Source organism: Octopus bimaculoides, chromosome 4 (assembly GCF_046866305.1).
Source record: "Octopus bimaculoides isolate indiv1 chromosome 4, ASM4686630v1, whole genome shotgun sequence".
Classification (NCBI taxonomy): domain Eukaryota; kingdom Metazoa; phylum Mollusca; class Cephalopoda; order Octopoda; family Octopodidae; genus Octopus; species Octopus bimaculoides.
In genome coordinates this window covers 26,216,288-26,238,681 of record NC_142931.1, presented here as the reverse complement: position 1 = coordinate 26,238,681, position 22,394 = coordinate 26,216,288, and the positions used below count along the sequence as shown (strand labels likewise).

Genomic DNA, 22,394 nt, shown 5'->3' with positions numbered 1-22,394 from the left:
AACCGGTCCCATATTAAACTTTTAACATTCCATAACTGATAAAGTAATTGCCCATAATTAATGATACAACATTGGTGACAAAGAGTTCAGTTTTCAACATTCAGAAATCATTCATTTTAATCTGTATGAAAGAAAAGCGAATGAGGAGGTAAGGGTCTCTATGAATTCTCTCGACCTACTAAAAATAACCGCCAAATTTTCCTCAAACTACAGATAAATTAATAACAAAAAAGAAGGCAGCGAAATGAAAACAAAAAAGGAAGACAGTAAAATAATATAGCCCTGGAAACAATTTTTCTGAAAACAATATGGTGTGATCACGGCTGGAGAGCTTTTGATTTTATATATCTCCTCAGTTAGGGCCAACCTGTGTATAAACAATAAAATATAGTCGAAAGAGATGCGTAATGAAGACGGAGAATTTATACCAATGCAAGGGAAATAATCTTTCCATGATGCTGAAAAACCTAGTTTGATAACCGCAGACACGGCTCTTTGGTTAAGAAGTTCGCTTCGTAGTTGTAGGTTCAGTCCCACTGCACAGCACCTTGAGCGAGTGTCGATCACAACAGTGTTGGGCAATCTTTCGATAGCTACATGAGAAGCGAAAATATTTCTTCAGCAATTTCTGTAATAAATTTTTTTTCTTTTTCTTTTCAGCTGAATCGCTGTTTATGTATGTGTTGTGTATATTATTTGTTTATTTATACACACAATTCTCTTTATGTTTGTTCCACCTCCACTACCGCTCGACAGCCAGTATTGGTTTACTCTTTTACTTGTTTCAGTCATTTGACTGCGGCCATGCTGGAGCACCGCCTTTAGTCTAGCAAATCTACCCCAAGATTTATTCTTTGGAAGCCTAGTACTTATTTTATCGGTGTCTTTTGCCGAACCGCTAAGTTACGGAGACGTAAACACACCACCATGGGTTGTCAAGCGATGTTGGGGAGGCAAACACAGACGCACAAATACTCACACACACACACACACATATATATATATATATATATATATATATATATATATATATATATATATATATATATATATATATATATATATATATATATATATATATACGACGGGCTTCTTTCAGTTTCCGTCTACCAAATCCACTCACAAGGCTTTGGTCGACCCGAAGTTATAGTAGAAGACACTTGCGCAAGGTGCCACGCAGTGGGAATGAACCCGGAACCATGTGGTTGGTAAGCAGGCTACTTACCACAGCCACTCCTGCGCCAATGTTTACATTTCCTAACTTAGCAGCTCGATAAAAAAAAAGAGTCGGATAGAATGAGTAACAGATTTTGGTTTTAAATAAGCACTGGAGTCGTGGCAAGACTTCCTTTTGAATCGACTAAAACGCTTCAAGGTGATTTGCCCCCGCACAGAATGGCCTCTGACCAATGGCTGAAACACGTAGAAGAAAACAATAAAACAGTGTCCGTTATTTATTTTTATACATCTGCATAGGGAAGTGTAGTGTCTATAACGTGTTACTGCTCCCGCGGATCAATGAAGCTGATGTTTTAGTAAACAAAGTAAAGAGAAACATTTTTTTTTTAAGCAAATAAAATGTTCGATAAAGTAACAGGAAAACTTTTCTTTGCTTTTATCTGTCGATCTTCAATTACAGTAACTTTACGTCTACGTGGTCGTTCAACCAGCTAAAAAGAGTAGCTAAATTTCCCTCAAATTATAGCCTACTATATTTTCATTAAAAAAAAAGGAGGGTCACATTCGATGATGCAGTTCCTCGTACACTGTGCCTGAAGGAAGGGCAGGATAGGCTTGGCTGGAAAGCCTTTGGTAACAAGATCTGTAGAATCGGGGGTGAGGAGGCGACCTGAGAGTAAATGACAGGGTAAAGATATACATAGAGACTTGTCTTGAGAAGTGATTGCTTATTTGTCTTCGAATGAATATAATTAAAATATATACAACTGTTAGTTCCATTAATTCATTCGAAGCTGTTATAAGCAACAGATCAGATACTTCAATTGTTACCTCTTTCCAAAAGCATCGGGAAATTAACAAAAGCCACTAAAAGTTATATATATTTAATTAAAAATAAATTGAAGGAGAATTACTTTTCTGATAATTATTTTTCACTTTAATAATTAGATGAATACAAATCGTCGTTTTATAAATAATTATCAGAAAAGTCATTCTTTTTCACTTTTTCAAATATACACAACTGTACTAAAGATTTACATATCCATCATATTATATATATACCAAGCAACGAATTAGTCTACAGACAAAGGTGGAGAAACACATATTTCGATGGATGTAACGGAGAATAGTCGGAAGATAATTCAATCCTGAGAGTATCAAAGTATTACAGCGAAGTTTGTGATTTAGAAAGCCCAAGAGTAAATAAAGAAATTCGAATAGTAAAAGAGAGAGAAAAGGAAACTGACAAAATAATTCTGTCAAACATTGAGATATATAAAGTGGAACTGAAGCAACATCTAGTGTCAGTACAGAATAGTCAAAACTTTATCTTACAAGCGTGAGTGCGCGCGGATACATATCTGTGTAGACAATAAACAAATGTTAAGTTATGAAAACAAATTAAAGTGAATTTGACCCATGATTGAATGAAACACAACTTTTCCTAGTTTCTATAGTTATACTCGTGAGAATTAAGCAAAAGTTCCCAAACAAAATATAATTATGATTATGTAGATATACGCATAGGAATTAGAGAGAGGGAGGGAGAGATGCATATTTAAGAGTTGATCGTGTGAAACTAAATGTATTTGTAGTCACAGATACACTTGGCTATAATAAAATACCTGAACACTCATCACAAAAGAAGGAAATGAAATTGATTTGATTGTTAGGTTATCAGATGCACCATTTGAATTCAATTTCTCTTGCAATATCAAAATATGTAAATTTTTAGAAAAGATTTATATTTCTGACATGAAGCCTTATCCCATTCATTGAAAAAAAAAAACTCGTACAGTTAGTGAACGGTTTTAACCATATAAACAAAATAGAAAATGATATTGAAAACGATTCATGGTTATCACGGTTAGATTAACAGATAGGCTTTTAGGTTGAAATCAGTTCAGTTCATTAATGCCGCTTAATGTCTTTGAGAAAGACACAAACGCATCACAATCTAATACCTTTTAAAAATGTACAATGCATTTAACATTAGTTCTGTTATTGGAAAGCACAAAAGAAAAAATTTCAATTCATAACACAGGAAAACAAGAAAGAAAAAAACACACTAAAAAATAAACAAAGCAAATATTCCTGATAACTGAATGGAAAAAGAAATTGTTAAAAAGTTAATAGAACGGTCAAGTGCACAAACTCACCGTGTATACGAGACGAAGAAGCAGGCAAGGAATGAATAAAGAGAGAAGAATAGGAAAAAACCGAGGTCGGTGGAGGACTGCTGTTAAACAAAAGTGCAAGGCTTGAAATGGGGGAGGAGAAAGTAGATAGGACAGAGACGAACCTATTGAAACGACATGGCAGGTATCGGCTGATTACAAAAGCTAAACAGCGAAAGGACGAGGAAAATCATGCCACTTTTAAGTGACTACGTGTGTGAGTAAATAATTTATCCATTAACAAACTTGAATTTTGACACACACACTGACAACGAGCATATAGATAGGGATATGTGTCATTTGAAATATATTGTTTGATTTAATTTAAATCGTCATGATTTCCCTAAAGGAGAAATTTAAATATGAAAACTGATTGAACTCAGTTCTATCAATTGTGTATATGAATATATGTGTGCATGAATGATGCTTAAGGGTTTATAACATGCCTATGTGAATGAGTGTAAATATGGGTGTTTAAAGGAAAAGGAGGGTGAGTGTGTATTTATGTATGAGAGTGTGTGTGTGTGTGTTAATGAGATAACATAAGAGAAATAAAGAGACAAGGTAGAAGAGAAGATGGTGGGAAGACTGAAAAATCAGTAATAGTATATTGGCAACCATAACCTACTGAAGTTGACCTAGTCAACTAAAAGGCTGCCTTAACGAAATAGTGCCTTTGTGCCTTGGCAAAAGAAATGTGTATTAAGGCTCTCACAACAACCAAGAAAATTAAGGTGTGAACTAATTACCTAAAAGAACCACCATGAGTGTGTGTCTCTTCTCACTAGTACTGACATGTAGGCCTGGACAGCTAAACTCTTCCAGAGGAAGAAGAGCAGCACTTGTGACACTTCAGGACCTCCAGGACTAGCGGAGAGAAAGGAAGACATTAACCTTTAACCTAGGACTTAACCCAAATGCTTGCAACATAAGAAACTGCTAAATGCAAATAAGGGTCAGCCAGTGGTGTTAAACAAGATGATAATTTCAGTCTAACACTCAAAAACAGAAATGGGTGTTCCATTGTGCTTCCATAGAGTTTCCATCTACCAAATTTCACTCAAAGGTTTTTTTGATTTGAGGCTATGGGAGAACACACGTGTCCAAGGTTCTGTGCAGTAACACTTAAGGCCCATTGCCAATTAAAGGATCTCCTTCAGTCATGAATGACCATGGGATTGCACCTAGAAAGTCTGCCTCACCCTAAGGCTGCACGGAATTTTGTCAGTGAACGGGTTGCGGTCTCAAAGCAATGAAAATATTTTGGCAAATTAAATTTAAATGTTGAAGTGAATCTAACGGTTTTTGTGTGTCTTAAATGGCTTATAAACACCTTCCACACTGCAATTGTTTATATTAATATTAATTTTGATAATTCTGTTCTGTCATAGTTGAAGAGAGTCCAGAACTGGGATAAAAAAAAAAGCAGCAATATACTGCCTGTATGTGGCTTAGTGGTAAAGGTATTCAACTCACAATCGTAAAGTTATGAGTTCAATTGCCAGTGGCACATTGTGTCCTTGAGCAAGACACTTTATTTCATGTTGCTCCAATCAACTCAGTTGGCAAAAATGAGTTGTACTTGTATTTCAAAAGGACAGCTTTGTCACATTCTATCTGACGCTGAATCATCCTAAGAACTACGTAAAAGGTACACACGTCTGTAGAGTGCTCAGCCACTTGTATGTTAATTTCACAAGCAGCTTGTTCTATTGACAGGATCCTCTAGAACACTCATCATCATAACCAACAGAGTGCCAGTTTCATAGTGCCTAGAACTCAGAAACCTTCATAACAAGACAAGGTAAATACTCTTTGAATTAAAATCCAGCAAAGAAAAGTTTCATAATGTTTTTTTTTAGCTCCGAGTTAGCCCTGATCAAAAACATTTCAGCCACAACCATCCCACCTTTTTACCTCTCGTTTTTTTTTTTCTTTCAAACATAGCAGGTGCAGGCACAACCATGGTTGTGTGGTAAGATGTTTGCTTCAAGGTTCAGTTCCATTGTGTGGAATCTTGGGCAAACGTCCTCTACTATAGCCCCAGGCTGACAACAAAACCCTTGAGTAAATTTGGTAGAAGGAAACTGAAAGAAGACCATCATGTGTGTATGTATCACTGTCTCCTTACCTTGACACCATGTGATAGTTGTAAATAAGTCTCACTGTCATACAAGCGGTGTTTGGAAAAGGGGTGGATAGGTAACAAGAAGAGCATCAGGTTGTAGAATATCTACCTCAAAAATTCCATCTAACTCATGGAAGCAACAAAAAACTGGATGTTAAAATGACGTAGGTGATGATGAGTTATGCAGGACTACATTATTAAATGTGTCCTTTTTAAAGTAGTAGAGTCTGTGATTTGAGAAAGATTTAGTTGTTATTTCTAGCAGGTTGAACAACTATGTGGAGGGCTGAATGCTGCAGCATTCAGACCTCAACAAACTCTCTATGGTTTATAAAATAAGGATATGTTTAAATATTAAATTCTAGAACAATGACAGCACTGAAGCAATTTTTTTTATCAACAAGCTTTGTGTCATCAGTCTAAACACCATTTTTTTTTTGTACTAATTAATCAATAATCAACAGTTAACCTACAGTTGATTCACTTTATTTTTGTTTATCTTTTTTCTTTTAAACATTATTTGTGTTTTGTTTAGAGCATTAATGAAAGAAAATTTGATTAGAGTCTGGAAAGAATCCATTATACAATTAGTGAGAGAGCAACTTCACAAATAACAGCTCAGTCACCAGGTGTGATCAATAGAGAAACAAAGAATAATGTCACAAATATATTATCCCATGTAATTTGTACCACTGCTTCAGTTCTTTTAGTACCATCCTATAATAAAATGCAAATAGAGAGAAGTGGAAATGTAAAAGTGATTGTTTAGTGTACAAAGAATCAACGAACAAAGACTTGTAGCTCATCAACTAGCAACTTAACAGACAATAGAGAAACCCAGTATGTTATTTACAAATGAATAATGTAAGAGAATGCCATTTAATTCCCTCAAACTTCTTCCCTTAACGTGAACATTGTTCAACAGTCTCTTCTCACTCTCTAGCAAAAAGAGATACTCCTCTCTCATATGTATAGATATATATAATTCTGGTTGTTAGTTATTCAGAATCATTGAATTATATATTATGAGACCTGGTGACATTATTCCTCTTCTATCTTTATCTGTAGTCAAATAATTCTTTCTACTATAGGCACAAGGCCTGAAATTGCTGGGGAGGGTGCTAGTTGATTGCATCAACCATAGTCCTTGTCTGGTATTTAATTTATTGTTGTGTATTGTATATTTGTTTAAATAATTGAAAACTGCCAGTCACATGATATGCATGAGTTTTATGTGAATTTGTCCAGTTTTTGTTTTTCTATATATTGCAATTGAAATAAATGGGGACACACAATTGATTCCATCCCTACGGGATCACAGTTGATGTTGTTATCCTTTCTCATACATTCTGCTATTGGTTGTGCTTCCACTACAGCAAGATAGAAATTCACAGTTTACGGCTATTTGATCCTTGTTCCTATACCCATGCTTATGAAATAAGCAAATTACAAAACTTGATGTTTATCAACTCTGAAAGGATGAAAAGCAAAGTCAACCTTGGCACAATTGGAACTCAGAATGTAAAGCTAGAAGAAATGATACTAAGCGTTTTGTCCACTGTAAGTACGATTCTCCCAGCTCACCACCTTTCTGTAGCCAGATAATAAAGACACAAAGACGTAATGAAACATGAATATCTGATCCCTGAGCCAAGATATTTTCATTGTAGTCATCTTCCCATTAGCAGTCTCACTGTTGGGGGAAATATTCAAGTTATGTAGGAGAAATGTATTCATCACATCCCAAAAATAGAGAAGATATGCATACATGTAGAGTAATAGCAGAACTCTTCAACTAAACATTTGTATGTCCTGTCTGTAACCAAAGCTACACATTCACATCAAAGATTGAGAATGTAGTCATTAAAAGGATCTACAAATGGAGAAGATAGTCATCATCAGATTAGATGGAAAACCATAGAGTATAAAAAGCCTGCATGTACATTTACAAAGTCTTGTTATGTGTATAATAATAATAATATGGATAAATATCCTATAGTTATACTGACAATGATCTTTTTATAGAAAAGCAATTAAAAGGGTTCAATAAAAGTAAAAGGTGCCAGGTTTACAGCAATCATAATATGTATAATGTTACAAGAATTCAGTTAATATGGAGAGGCGCTAGATAATATAATCAACCTAAATATAAAATAAATATATAATATTCACTTCAATTCAATAAGTTGCTAGATAATGTTTCAAGTGTCTCAATGTGAGTATCATCATTATCATCAATGTTTTAGTGTCCACTTTTCCATGCCAGCATATTTTCTACAGCTGGTTGCCCTTCATGTCACCAAACTCATGTATTTCCAAGAAAGGTAGTATTTCCCTGTGACTGGACAGGTTTTCATGGAAAATTAGAAATGGAGGACACTGCTTGTATGATGACATCACAATATTAGGGCAAAGAGACAAACATATATATACCACAGGCTTCTTTCAGACAGTTTCTGTCCACCAAATCTACCCACAAGGCTTTGGTTACTGTGAGGCTATAAGAGAAGATACTTGCCCAAGGTGTCACACAAAACTGACCCCAAAATCATGTTGGAAAGTGAATGCAAAACATTGTGTGTGTGAGAAGGAGAGAGATATAAAGCCTCAGTCAAAATGAAATCTATTATAATAAAAGTGGAATTCTGTGTGTCTAGGACCCTTGTATCTCAGCCTGCATTTGTTCTACATAGACATATTATACTTTTTGGGATTCAGGATGATCCTGGGATTGAAAATCTGTCCTTTGAACATCCAATATTGGGATCTGATTTAAAAGCATTTGGATCGCTATTTTTAGCAGGTAAAGCTTGGCTGATTCAGGCCATCTTGGTTGGTGTTTGTCAGATGATGTCAGGCATTTTCACCGGAAGCTCCAATACAAACATTTCAGAGTGTTTGGGTGTCAATCTGAGGAAAGTGCAGAGGATTTGGAAAGTGTTGGATGAGTTTAATGGTGATTATGAAGGTACAACAGCTCGGAAAACTCACTCTGATCATTCTGATAAGAAAAGAACTCCTGAATTTGTTGGTGAGATCCAGGCCATGATTGACAATGATTCCTCCAAGTCAATCAGGTCCATCGCCAGGGACAAGGGAGTATCTGAGTTTCTTATCAAGCAGGTAGTGTATGAAGACATTCCGTTTTCCTCATACAAGATGAGAAAGGGCCAATTTTTATCCCAAGCCATCAAGGACAAGAGGAAAGACCATGTTACAAAGCTTTTGAACAAACTCAAGCATCCCTTCCAACCGAACATGTTTTGGTTTTTTTCAGACAAGAAAAATTTCTGCGAGGATCAGATAGTGAACACACAGAACAACTGTTGGCTTGCCATATCCCCAAAACATGTCCCAAGAGTGATAAAAATCAAACATCCAGTCAACATCATGGTGTTTGGAGTGATCACTAGTAATGGCAACATTATGCCTCCATTCATCATCCCACACGGCCTAAGATTCAACACAGAGGCCTACATCAAGTGCCTGGAAGAGGTAGTGCCGCCTTGGGTCAAGAGGTTGGCTGCTGGATGACCCTATGACTGGCAACATAGCAAGATTTGAACTCAGAATGAACCAGGAGAAATGCTACAAGATATCTTCTTTTTTTTTTTATGCTCAAATGATTCTGTCAGCTTGCTACCTCATTAAAATTTTTTTTTTTAATAATAATTTATATCTGAGAAATACAAATCTGACAATTAGAGCAGAATCATTTCAGATGGATCTGGTCAAGTTGATGGATAGTAACTCAGTCAATAAATAAAATATCGCAGTAGAAGCTGTTGAACACTGCAAAAAGGATTCAAACCACTGTTCTACATTAAATGAGACCATCCCTCAACTTCCTCCTGCTGCTGATATCAATCTTCAGTTATTACGTAGTAACCTCACTTTTGACATCTTCATACTTCCTGATCCTATATTCCCAAATGTTAAAATATCAATAATTTTACACATGCTACTCAACTACAAATATATCTCTGCTCTCCTATTTTCTCTTGTGATTTCATTTGATGTTTAAACCCAATAAATTTTGATGACTCTACATTCAACTATACAAGGAAACTGGAGTACACATCACTTCCACATAACACCCTCTCACATTCTATATAATTCCTTAAGTATAATGTATATAGCATTACCACACTTGGATTCATAATTTCAAAATTTAGATAAATGCCATACTTAGTAAATGCTAGAGAACATTTGAGTTTTTATTCTCTTCCACATAACACCTTAACTTAAGTTTTTATTGGCTCCATTTAATATTAATGTTAATTACTCAAAAGCATTAATATATCAATATCAACAGATTGTTTGTTCAGAAAGTAGAATGCTATTAAAATAGGAAGCCTCTCTCTCACACATACACACAAACACACACAGTCCACTGAAGATAAACTAAAACTTTAAAGTCACTTGTAAAAATGTAATAAAAAAGTACTCTAAAAAAGTATTGTCCATTCTTCAGTTTAATGTTAAATTATTTTTTATATATAACTTGACATAAAAACAAGCATTAAGATTAGATAGACAAATAGATGAGAGAGAGAGAGCTTGGCCATTACTTGCAAACAAGTATGACCTGATGATTTGTACCCACTATTGTTAATTATTTTAGACACAGACAACCTGTTGAGTAGACTGGGGAAATATGAAATGATATGCCTTGCACAAGAACACATTGCGCTGCCTGGCCCAGGAATATATCTTCCTATACATTGTTGTTGTTGCTTAGCCCCAGATTAGCTCTGATTGAGTAATGGTCAAAAGCATTCTAGCCATGACTATCTCTCCTTTTCTCGAATGTATTATCTAATGCATCATTTTTTTTTCAGGACAGTGAGGTATAATTTAAGAAAATTTGACTGCTATTTCTACCTAGTTGTGTGACTATGTAGAGGCTCCCTTGTTGACATGTATCTTATGTTCTACAAAATGGTGACCCTGAAACCTTACCTGTGCAAAACACAAAAGATTAGTTCACATCTATGTCTCACCCATCTACTTCATTAAGAAACTATCTTTTCTTAATTTTTTTCAACTTATCTTTCTATTTTCAATTTGTTTACCCACAAATTCTTTTATGTCACTCTCCACTACTTCACTATATTACAGACATAAACCAAAACCTAATCAAAGACATGTTTCCACTAATACTGCACAAAGAATTTGGTCGATCAGGTTGATTAGTCCACATTACTCCATAAAGAGCAGAGGGTTGGTTTCTCAGTTTCTCTGGACTATACATTCCTCCCTGGACAGGTCGCTAGTTTGTCACAGAATTACTCATTTTTACCAGCTGAGTGGGTTGGCAAGATATGAAATGAAGTGTTTTGCTCAAGAACACAACACATCACTCGGTCCTGGAATAAAAACCACAATCTTACAATCATGACTCCAATACCTTAATCGCTAAACCATGCACCTTCACATCACAAAGAATTTACTGGATCAGACTGGAGCCTGGTGTTGCCATCCGGTTTCACCAGTCCTCAGTTAAATCGTCCAACCCATGCTAGCATGGAAAGCGGACGTTAAACGATGATGATGATAAACAAATCATAATGGTTTCATCAACAAAAATAAGTAAAACTATACAGACTTTTACTTCAAGAACAAAGAAATCAGACAAGAGAAATCTGACAAGAATCAAATAAATACTCATTCATTAAATCCAATAAAAGAGTTCAAAAGAGAACCAATGACCATTGCATCAAAAATAAGAATTAATTAGATTTAGTTAAATTCTATAAAACATCAAATACTACTCCATAGCACAAATAGTTTGACAACACAAAGACTTGCTCACTCAAGCAAGGTGATACGATTGTACCTCATACTCTTTAATCAAGAACAATACTCAGAACTGTCAAAGCATGGAATAAACTACTCACACCAGTTGTTAACTGTCAGAACACTGCACCCTTCAAAAGTTCCCATGTTTCCCAAAATTTACCAACACAATTTCTAATGTGTCTCTCTTTTACTCTTTTTACTCTTTTACTTGTTTCAGTCATTTTGACTGTGGCCATGCTGGAGCATCGCCTTTAGTCGAGCAAATCAACCCCAGGACTTATTCTTTGGCAGCCTAGTACCTATTCTATCGGTCTCTTTTGCCGAACCGCTAAGTTACGGGGTCGTAAATACACCATCATCGGTCGTCAAGCGATGCTGGGGAGACAAACACAGACACTCAAACATATACGCACACATACACATATATACATATATACGACGGGCTTCTTTCAGTTTCCGTCTACCAAATCCACTCACGAGGCTTTGGTCGGCCTGAGGCTATAGTAGAAGACACTTGCCCAAGGTGCCACGCAGTGGGAATGAACCCGGAACCATGTGGTTGGTAAGCAAGCTACTTACCACACAGCCACTCCTGCGCCTATGTACCCTTTCTTTTTTATAGCTGTTTTACTCTTCACTTTTCTGTCTTTTTGTGTTTATTCTGTGCACTGAGCATTAACTTTTATCGTTGCTGTCTTTCTTTACTTGACTTACTGCTTTTTCCTGTCCTCTTTCACCCTTTTCTGGCACATTTTAGTGCATCTGCACTGTTTACAATAAGCTCATTCTTATTAGTATTAGTAATATTACTTATTTCCTTAAAGATGAGGGATAATACTTCAGCCCTTATCAATTTACTAACCCTCTAGAAAGTTCAATTGTTGTTGTTGGCACTCCGTCGCTTACGACGTCGAGGGTTCCAGTTGATCCGATCAACGGAACAGCCTGCTCGTGAAATTAACGTGCAAGTGGCTGAGCACTCCACAGACACATGTACCCTTAACGTACTTCTCGGGGATATTCAGCGTGACACAGTGTGACAAGGCTGACCCTTTGAATTACAGACACAACAGAAACAGGAAGTAAGAGTGAGAGAAAGTTGTGGTGGAAGAGTACAGCAGGGTTTGCCACCATCCCCTGCCGGAGCCTCGTGGAGCTTAAGGTGTTTTCGCTCAATAAACAATCATAACGCCCGGTCTGGGAATCGAAACCGCGATCCTATGACCGCGAGTCCGCTGTCCTAACCACTGGGCCATTGCGCCTCCACATAAGCCACATGTAAAAGAGGATCATTCAACTGATTGACAAAGATTTAATCATCAGGTCACATCCATGCTATGACTTTTGACCTTCTGATCTACCTACCTTAATAACCTCTCTACACAAGCCCACTTCTCCTCACTTCTTAGATTTTGCCCTTTCACTGAATCCTTTCTACTCAGAAGTGTAACCTGCAGGAATTCCTGACCTACCTGTAAATTTTCAACCTAAACATCAATGACATCATTCTCACAAATGTCAAAGTGTCTGAAAAGGTCATGAACTCCATTCCACATTTTGTTAAACAAAAAACACCTGTAAATATCACAATTTATAATACAGCCAATGCTAGGAAAAGAGAGGCTATATACAACATCAGTTGTTTGAAAAAGAAAGTGTCAAATGTAATGCAGGGATTTAACTACCTACATAACATTTACATGATGTGACTTACAATAATACAAAAGAATCAAAGTTTATTTTTTGATCAGTTCAATTTTTATCTCCTATTATACAAACCACATAAATGCTTTCATGAACAATGGAGTTGTTCCTTGAGATGAACTCCATTAACTGATATTTTATGTAGCTTTCCAAAAATCTATAGACAATAACAATACATAGACACATTAGAAATTGTGTTGGTAAATTTTGGGAAACATGGAACTTTTGAAGGGTGCAGTGTCCTGAGAGTTAACAATTAATTAGATTAATTAAATTCTATAAAACATCAATTAAAGTATATCTTTTATGTATCAAACACTGCTTAAGACATGATGAAATTAATGATATAATGCTACACATTTAACTAAGTCTTAAAAGTTTGCCAAACACATATGAAACTAAAGTATTGGTTGTGTCATGAAATAAAGTAGGAGCTGTTTTTCTATTCAATTCATGTCGATCATCTACAAGTTTTAGCTATTATGCTTAAAATATACAGCAATTTTGTGCACTTTGAACAGTACAAGATGGATGGATGGATTTGTTTATTTTTATGTCAAGCTATAAAATAATATAAAATACAATATTTTCATTACACTGAAGAATTATTCAATACTTTTTTAGTAGAGTACATGTTTATGTTGAGTTACATATAAAATGTTTATATATACTCTTTACTCTTTTATCTGTTTCAGTCATTTGACTGTGGCCATGCTGGAGCACCGCCTTTAGTCGAGCAAATTAACCCCAGGACTTATTCTTTGTAAGCCTAGTACTTATTCTATCAGTCTCTTTTGCCGAACTGCTAAGTTACGGGGTCGTAAACACACCACCATCGGTTGTCAGACGATGTTGGGGGGACAAACATATACACACACATACTCGCAAGGAATGAAGCCAGTATGCTCCGTTGGATGTGTAATGTCAATGTGAATACCCGTCAGAGTGTAAGTATCTTGAGAGAAAAGCTGAACATTAGAAGCATCAGTTGTGGCGTGCAAGAGAGACGATTGCGCTGGTATGGACATGTGGTGAGAATGGAGGAGGATAGCTGCGTGAAAAAGTGCCACACCCTAACAGTTGAGGGAACCCGTGGAAGAGGTAGGCCCAGGAAGACCTGGGCTGAGGTGGTGAGGCAAGACCTTCGTACATTGGGCCTCACCGAGGCGATGACTACGGACCGAGACCTTTGGAAATGGGCTGTGCGTGAGAAGACCCGGCAAGCCAAGTAAGATCGTTGCCAGTGCCCCTGGACTGGTTCTTGTGCGGGTGGCACATGAGATGCACCATTTTGAGCGTGGCCGTTGCCAGTACCGCCTGACTGGCTCCTGTAGGATTTTCGAGCGAGATCGTTGCCAGTGCCCCTGGACTGGCTTGTGCGGGTGGCACATAAAAGACACCATTTCGAGCGTGGCCGTTTTCGTGCGGGTGACACGTAAAAGCACCCACTACACTCTCTGAGTGGTTGGCGTTAGGAAGGGCATCCAGCTGTAGAAACTCTGCCAAATCAGACTGGAGCCTGGTGTTGCCATCCGGTTTCACCAGTCCTCAGTCAAATCGTCCAACCCATGCTAGCATGGAAAGCGGACGTTAAACGATGATGATGATGATGATGATATATATACATATATATATATATATATATACATATATATATATATATATACATATATATATATATATATATACATATATATATATACATATATATATATACATATATACATATATACATATATATATATATACATATATATATATACATATATATATATACATATATATATATACATATATATATATACATATATATATATACATATATATATATACACATATATATATATACATATATATATATACATATATATATATACATATATATATATACATATATATATATATACATATATATATATATACATATATATATATATACATATATATATATACATATATATATATACATATATATATATACATATATATATATACATATATATATATACATATATATATATACATATATATATATACATATATATATATACATATATATATATACATATATATATATACATATATATATATATACATATATATATATACATATATATATATACATATATATATACATATATATATATACATATATATATATACATATATATATACATATATATATATACATATATATATATACATATATATATATACATATATATATACATATATATATATACATATATATATACATATATATATATACATATATATATATACATATATATATATATACATATATATATATATACATATATATATATATACATATATATATATATACATATATATATATATATATATATATATATATATATATATATATATATATATATATATATATATATACATATATATATACATATATATATATACATATATATACATATATATATATATATATATATACATATATATATATATATATATATACATATATATATATATATATATATACATATATATATATATATATATATATATATACATACATACATATATATGACGGGCTTCTTTCAGTTTCCGTATACCAAATCCACTCACAAGGCTTTGGTCGGCCCGAGGCTATAGTAGAAGACGCTTGCTCAAGGTGCCACGCAGTGAGACTGAACCCGGAACCATGTGGTTGGTAAGCAAGCTACTTACCACACAGCCACTCCTATGCCTATATATATATATATATATATATATATATATATTCCTAAACTGAAGAGTGGAAAATCTTGACAGTCAACTATTAAAAATGTACTAAAAATCATATTTGGAGCATTACATGTATACTCGGTTTTATATATACACACACACACAAACACCCACACAAACAAACACACACACAAATAATGAAAACAGGAAGTTCCTACATTCTCTGGTCTTTAAATAATTTAAGAAACAGTCACAGAGGGAAGAAAGAATTAGTAAGAAAAACATTTCCAAATATGAAACAAAATATTAACAGACCTTATAAGACAGCAACACTCAAAGAATGACATCAGCTCTGACAGCAACATCTGACTGTCACAAAGATGAAGAAAATCCATCATCATCATCATTTACATCATGTCAAACATCTCTGTACTTGTGTAGAGCTATACAAGTCAACTGACACTACCTGCTTTCAAACAAAGGCAGACAGAAAAGGAGAGAAAGAGGAAACAACTGCTTAAATAAAATTTATTCTAATTTCCTAGTTTCCTCTCTAAATCAAATGCTTTTTGTTTTGTTAATGTTTTTTTTTTATTAATATCCTTTATTTTTTTTTAACAAAACAAATTTCAACACTTGTAGATATTCTGCTTGTTATGGATCCGAACTTGAAAGCTTATAAGAGATAAACCAATAAGGATTAAGCATTGGCAAAATTTCAAAACTACTGAAACTTGCATAACATGTCACTTTAAACCTTGACAACGTACACAATTTTATATGTGTGTATGTATGTGTGAAGAAACAGATAGATAAAGATATCAAACAGTTTTACTGAGTCAAGGGAGCCCTAAATGATCACTTAACTTGCTAGAAATAGCAGCCAAATCTCTCTCAAATAACACCCTACCTTCCTTAAAAAAAAGGGAAGGTTACATTAGACCAATGCTACACAACCTTTTTTCACTTGTGGTACGCTTATATTCTTTTCAAAATTCAGAGGCACACCTGAACTAGAAATATAACAAAGTACAGGGGAAAAAATTATATTCAGGTTACACTGCAGTATACTAACATCATCTTGATGCACACTAATGTGCAGTGGCATACTGGTTATGGAGCACTGCATTAGACAATCTTAATATCTCATATACAAAAAGACGGGATGGCTACAGCAGTAATACCTTTGACTATAGATCTATCCAGTAAGAACAGTCAATGAACTTTTAATAAATCTTGATATGAACATTCTACGCTGGATAGAGACACACAAAGTGGTTAATCAGAAGTGACTCATACTTGTTATTACTCAGTAATTATTACATATCTGTCTGACCATAGTGTACAGGGAGACAAAACAAAAGACCTAAAATTTCAAATAGTAATATCATGATATTGCCATTATCACTGCCATATCATCAGAGAATTCTACTCTTGTATGTGAGAGTATGATCTCAGTGTTGTAAACCACCAACCTTTCCAATGTCAATGCCTGATGGTACTCTGAAAGCCAATGAAGCTAGCATCTAGATATTTGGTTAGTTGTTATGCTTCTTCTGACTCATCAAATAGCCATCTGTTATAACACACCTATTAAATAACAAGACATCATCCCTATATTTCTGACATACCCACAAAACCTTACTTTCAATATAATACTTCCACCATCTGGTTGGGACTTCCACATTTACTAAAACAAATACCAACATCACTTTCACAACCAAATTGCTGAGACTAATCTCTAAGACTACATCTTCTCATCATAGAATTGTCAGAATTAAAGAGCTAATTAGACAATAGATTTAAAATACATACAGTGACTTAATAGTAGAACAGTAGACTACAGTATGTAATTAACAAGTTGCTAATATCTTAGGAGAAATTTTAATCTTGCCCTACAGCATCAATGGTTAGTTTTTCTTTATTTCAAGTAAATATAGTTTATTTCTAGAAAGGAGGACATCCATACACAACACTTTCAAAGACAACTCTTGACTTTAAAAAAATTATTTCATTTACTAAGGCTCACCAACAATCTTTCTTGCAAGTCCTATTCTAAATGTAACTAAAAAGGAATCATGGTATCTTGTCTAGAATAACTACTTCATTCCTGAGCAACTGTACATCTTTACAAAGCCCAAATATTCTTTACCATGAAGTACAGTTTAAATATTTGAAATAACAAACTTGTTTTTATCCAGAACTAGCTGAAAGTACTGGTAGCCCAGGCAGTCATCCAGCGTGTTACAAAGATCTCAAGTGCTTGAATTCTTTGAAATATAAGAGAAAAATGAAAATAAACAAACACCGGAGATATGCTGTGATTGAGGAGACCCAGCAAGTAAAGTGAGGTCACAGCTATAGCCTACACCAGTGTCGCATAACCAGCCCATTTAAAAAATACCTTTGAATTGTCGGGTGACATTCCATGTTTGAGGAAACTTATTAAGTCAAGTAAAATTCAAATCAAATCACAATCAAATGAATATTGTAGTTGTGGTTGATGCCAGTGCCACCTGACTGGCTCTCATGCTGGTGACATGCAATAAACATCATTCATGCGTGGGTCATTGCCAGTGCCGCCTGACTGGCTCCCCGTGCCGGTGGCACATAAAAAGCACCATACAAACAAGGTCGGCATGGGAGCCAGTCAGGTGGCATGTAAAAAGCACCCACTACACTCTCGGAGTGGTTGGCGTTAGGAAGAGCATCCAGCTGTAGAAACACTGCCAGATCAGATTGAAGCCTGGTGCAGCCTCCTGGCTTGCCAGTCCCCAGTCAAACCGTCCAACCCATACCAGCTTGGAAAACGGACATTAAACGATGATGATGACCTTAGTCCTATATTTAATAAAACGTTTACAGATTTTACATCTTGTGAACATTTCTGAAAACCATACTCATAGGGGCATTGAAACTCATCTTGTCTACATTCAGTCCTGTTTTTACCAGTGATATCCAAAACTACTGCCTGAGCATCTCTGGAACCTGCTGTCTGGCCCCTTATCTGAAGCACATCCTGAACTCTCCCCCTCCATCCAAACCCTGAAGTTACACAGTTAAATAGTTTTGTTTTTCATTCCATGGACCTATAGTAAATATCATCATCATTGCACATATCCAATAACAACTACAACAAAAGCAGCAACAAACACACTGTAACTAATAATTGTGAAGTTTCAACACTGGCCTACTGACCATGTCACCAGAAGTTGGGTTTCTCTTATACTATGGTACATTGTACCCATGAGCAAGATATAAAACTAGTTGCTCTAGTTTGCTTATCTAACAAAAAAACAAGTTCCACCCCAACATCACTTTTGGATGGTGAGCAGTGGGAGGCTATAAAATTGTGAAAACAATCGCTTCAACAAAAATCTGTGGGAAAATGCATTTTCAAAAAATGAATGTAGACCAGATGCAAAGCAGTAATGAAATATTATCAGTCAATAAATACACTTTGTCTTGTGGTCACATGTATCATTGTCTAGTGGTCACATGGTATAGAACATAATAAGTTCCTGTGAATATATTCTCCCACAATTTATTTATAACTTAGAAAAGAAAGGGCCAATTCCATGATCTTTATTACAGTCTCTGAGACTGGAAGGGAAAAGTATGATATGTGGGTTACTGCAGTAGGAAGTTGAGCATCAAGATATTGAGTTTTCCTCAGAACTTCACTCACCAGAACAGACTTAATGAAAGGAATTAAAAATGGTAGTGTTAGACTGGATGATGGATCAAGTCTAGCACCATGCCATTAGTTACATATCAACATAACAAATTTTCTAGATTGCACTTCAAACTAAATAATTATAATTCAATCCCACCAAGGTCAACTTGGACTTTCAAACCCCAGGGGTCCATAAAATAAAATACAATTACTCCAGTTCACTAACACCACTCACCTCAAAAATTGTTAGAATTGTGCCAGTAGTAGTAGTAGTAGTAGTAGAGAATTATAAGCACTGCACAAAATGCCATGCAGTATTTGTTCTGCTACTTTCTTGAGTTACTCAAACTCTACCAAGGACAACTTTGCCTTTCGTCCTCCCAGGGTTGATAAAATAAGACAGTCAAATATTAGGGTTGTTTTAACCAACTAACACCTCCCCACAATTTCTGACCCTTTGTGCCTATGTAAGAAGAGCTATTAGCAGTAACAGCTGGAGGTGAAATTTTTTTTTCCCACGAGAGTTCCTCCGGACTCCAATAATGAACTCATTTGCATACAGCCCATCAGAGCTTGTTGACAAGGTTATGCCTGATTTTAGAAGGAAACAAGTAATTAGATAGATTTGCATCTATACCTATTATCGGATTTTGTTAGGGCCCCATATGGTAAAGATGTGGCTGGGAAAAATGTGGGTAGAGGGTGATGTGCTAGCAACGCTCTTTCCTTTCTGTTTTACAAAGTAAACAACAACACAAATAACTATGCAGAGACAGCCATGGTTGAAACAAGAACAACAAGCATTATTAAAATAGAAAAGAAGCATGGTCGTTCCTTACCCAAGTGACCTTATTTTATTGCCCATCACTTGGTATGCACTTATGAGTTAGTTTGATAGTTGAGCTCTGATTGGCTGTATGCAAATGAGTTCATAACTGGGATCCGGAACTCTCGTGGGAAAAAAAATATTTCACCAGCTGGAGAAGGAACAATTTGGTCTAGAAAACAGGCTGTGCCTATGGCCTTTGCTGTTTCTCTAAGAGTGATGAGACTGACATAGTTACTGTTCTACTTGGGCTTGAAATGCTATAGGAATAACTTCTTTGAAAAAAAAAACAATCAGCAATTTTGTTTCTTGGTTGGAACCATATCCTGTTGACTGATACTGAAAGTACATGAAGCTGTAGCTAGCAAAAATTAAGTATTCAAGCACTTTCTATCTCATATACACACACATACATACACCCACATTTCAGCTTTTACACGCAGTGACACATAAACCAACACTGATATATTTACTACTTTCCGTTTATTAAAAAAAAGAAAACAAGTACATTATCTTGGTGACCAATTACAGGCAACAGAAGCCAGATCTTACATCCTAGATACAAAGGACTACCCAACAACATTCCGGAACACTACTACAACACCATCTTTAAAAAAACACTATCTCTTCCACTCAGCCCAGATGGACATAAAAAAAGCACATACAGAAATCACTGCAGCAAAAATAACCTCATTAACTCCAAGCATTATGCTGAGATGCACAATACAAATATTAAGTGGACAAACAGTAACCATTATGATGTGACCAAGTCTACCTTGCCTGTCATCACCAGAATCTACAGACATATAGTAATAGAGTGAAAAGTGAACAGAGTATATTATATTCAGACTGTATAACTAATATGATGTGACCAAGTCCACCTTGCCTGTCATCACCAGAATCTACAGACATATAGTAATAGAGTGAAAAGTGAACAGAATATATTATATTCAGACTGTATTATTGCATGAATCCCTTATGATTAACCACAGCCATATGGTCATCAACTATGTGATGGTATATCTAGAACAAGCCTTACCCACTTGAATTACATTGTGGGCCACTTTAATCACAAAAAGCTTTTTGAGGGCCGCTTGTATACTGACAGAATTGAAAGCAATTTGCTTTCTCATGCTATTATTACAATAATGAATGAATGATTGTTGATTCAACATGAAATATTAACATTGCAAAAACAGTAGTACCTTTCTTTTTTATTTTTCATTACAATTTTTAATTTTTGATAAAATTTTTAAAATCAACTCATTTCAAGAAAGTATCAAGTGGACCACAAGATAAAAGTCTGTGGGCTGCATGCGGCCCACAGGCCTCAGGTTGGCCAGCCCTGATCTAGAATAATAGTTGTTCAACTGACTATATCCATGTGATAGGAGTGTTTGATTAGAGCTAACCAAGAACTACACAACAAAAGTAATAAAGTCCTCTTCAAACTTTGGAGATCCAGACCTATCCCATTATAGCAATTTTCAAAAACAACTATATACTCTTTTAGTAAATTTACAATCTTGCCCAATGTTCATAGCAGTGCTATTTCTCTCAAAAAGCTAACACCAAATTATTACACTACTTAGAGATTGCTAATATTAACATGTTCTTTCTCTCTTAAGTGTTCCAACAACACAAACCTTGCTTTCAATATGAACCACAACTTCAATCTTATCCTCACTCATCATTTAAGAGAGCTCAGTACAACTTCCTTGGAGCCAGATCCACTACAGACCTATCCTACTATCTCTTAAGAAATTTGATGACACAATGTCATTATAATTCACATCAAAAAGACATTTGACTGTGTCAAGTACAAAAATTTTTCTAACGATCTATGTTTGTCTCTTGTTTCAGAAACTTTCAGTCAGATCACACCATTACAATTATGGATTGATGATGCTCTCCTGGACTCATTCCATCAACTGTCATGCCAGATGGCTCAGTTCATCATCATCATCATCGTTTAACGTCCGCTTTCCATGCTAGCATGGGTTGGACGATTTGACTGAGGACTGGTGAACCAGATGGCTACACCAGGCTCCAATCTGATCTGACAAGGTTTCTACAGCTGGATGCCCTTCCTAACGCCAACCACTCAGAGAGTGTAGTGGGTGCTTTTACGTGCCACAGTCAGGAGGTATTGGCAATGGCCACACTCGAAATGGTAAGCCCTGTTTGCTATCAACC

General features: G+C 35.4%; 1 protein-coding gene across 5 annotated transcripts in view; it reads right to left on the bottom strand.

Annotated features, from left to right (window-relative positions):
* LOC106883369 (regulator of microtubule dynamics protein 1) overlaps window positions 1–22,394 on the bottom strand; it is a 78,654-nt gene that overhangs the window by 29,712 nt on the left and 26,548 nt on the right. Inside the window, exon 1 of one of the 5 annotated variants that reach the window (XM_052966989.2) lies at window positions 16,012–16,148. The exons of 3 other annotated variants lie outside the window; for them this stretch is intronic. The gene's annotated coding sequence lies outside the window, so the exon portion shown is untranslated. Of the gene's footprint in view, window positions 1–4,105; window positions 4,128–16,011; window positions 16,149–22,394 lie in introns of those variants that run through there. One more of the 5 variants, XM_052966990.2, reaches the window with a different exon arrangement.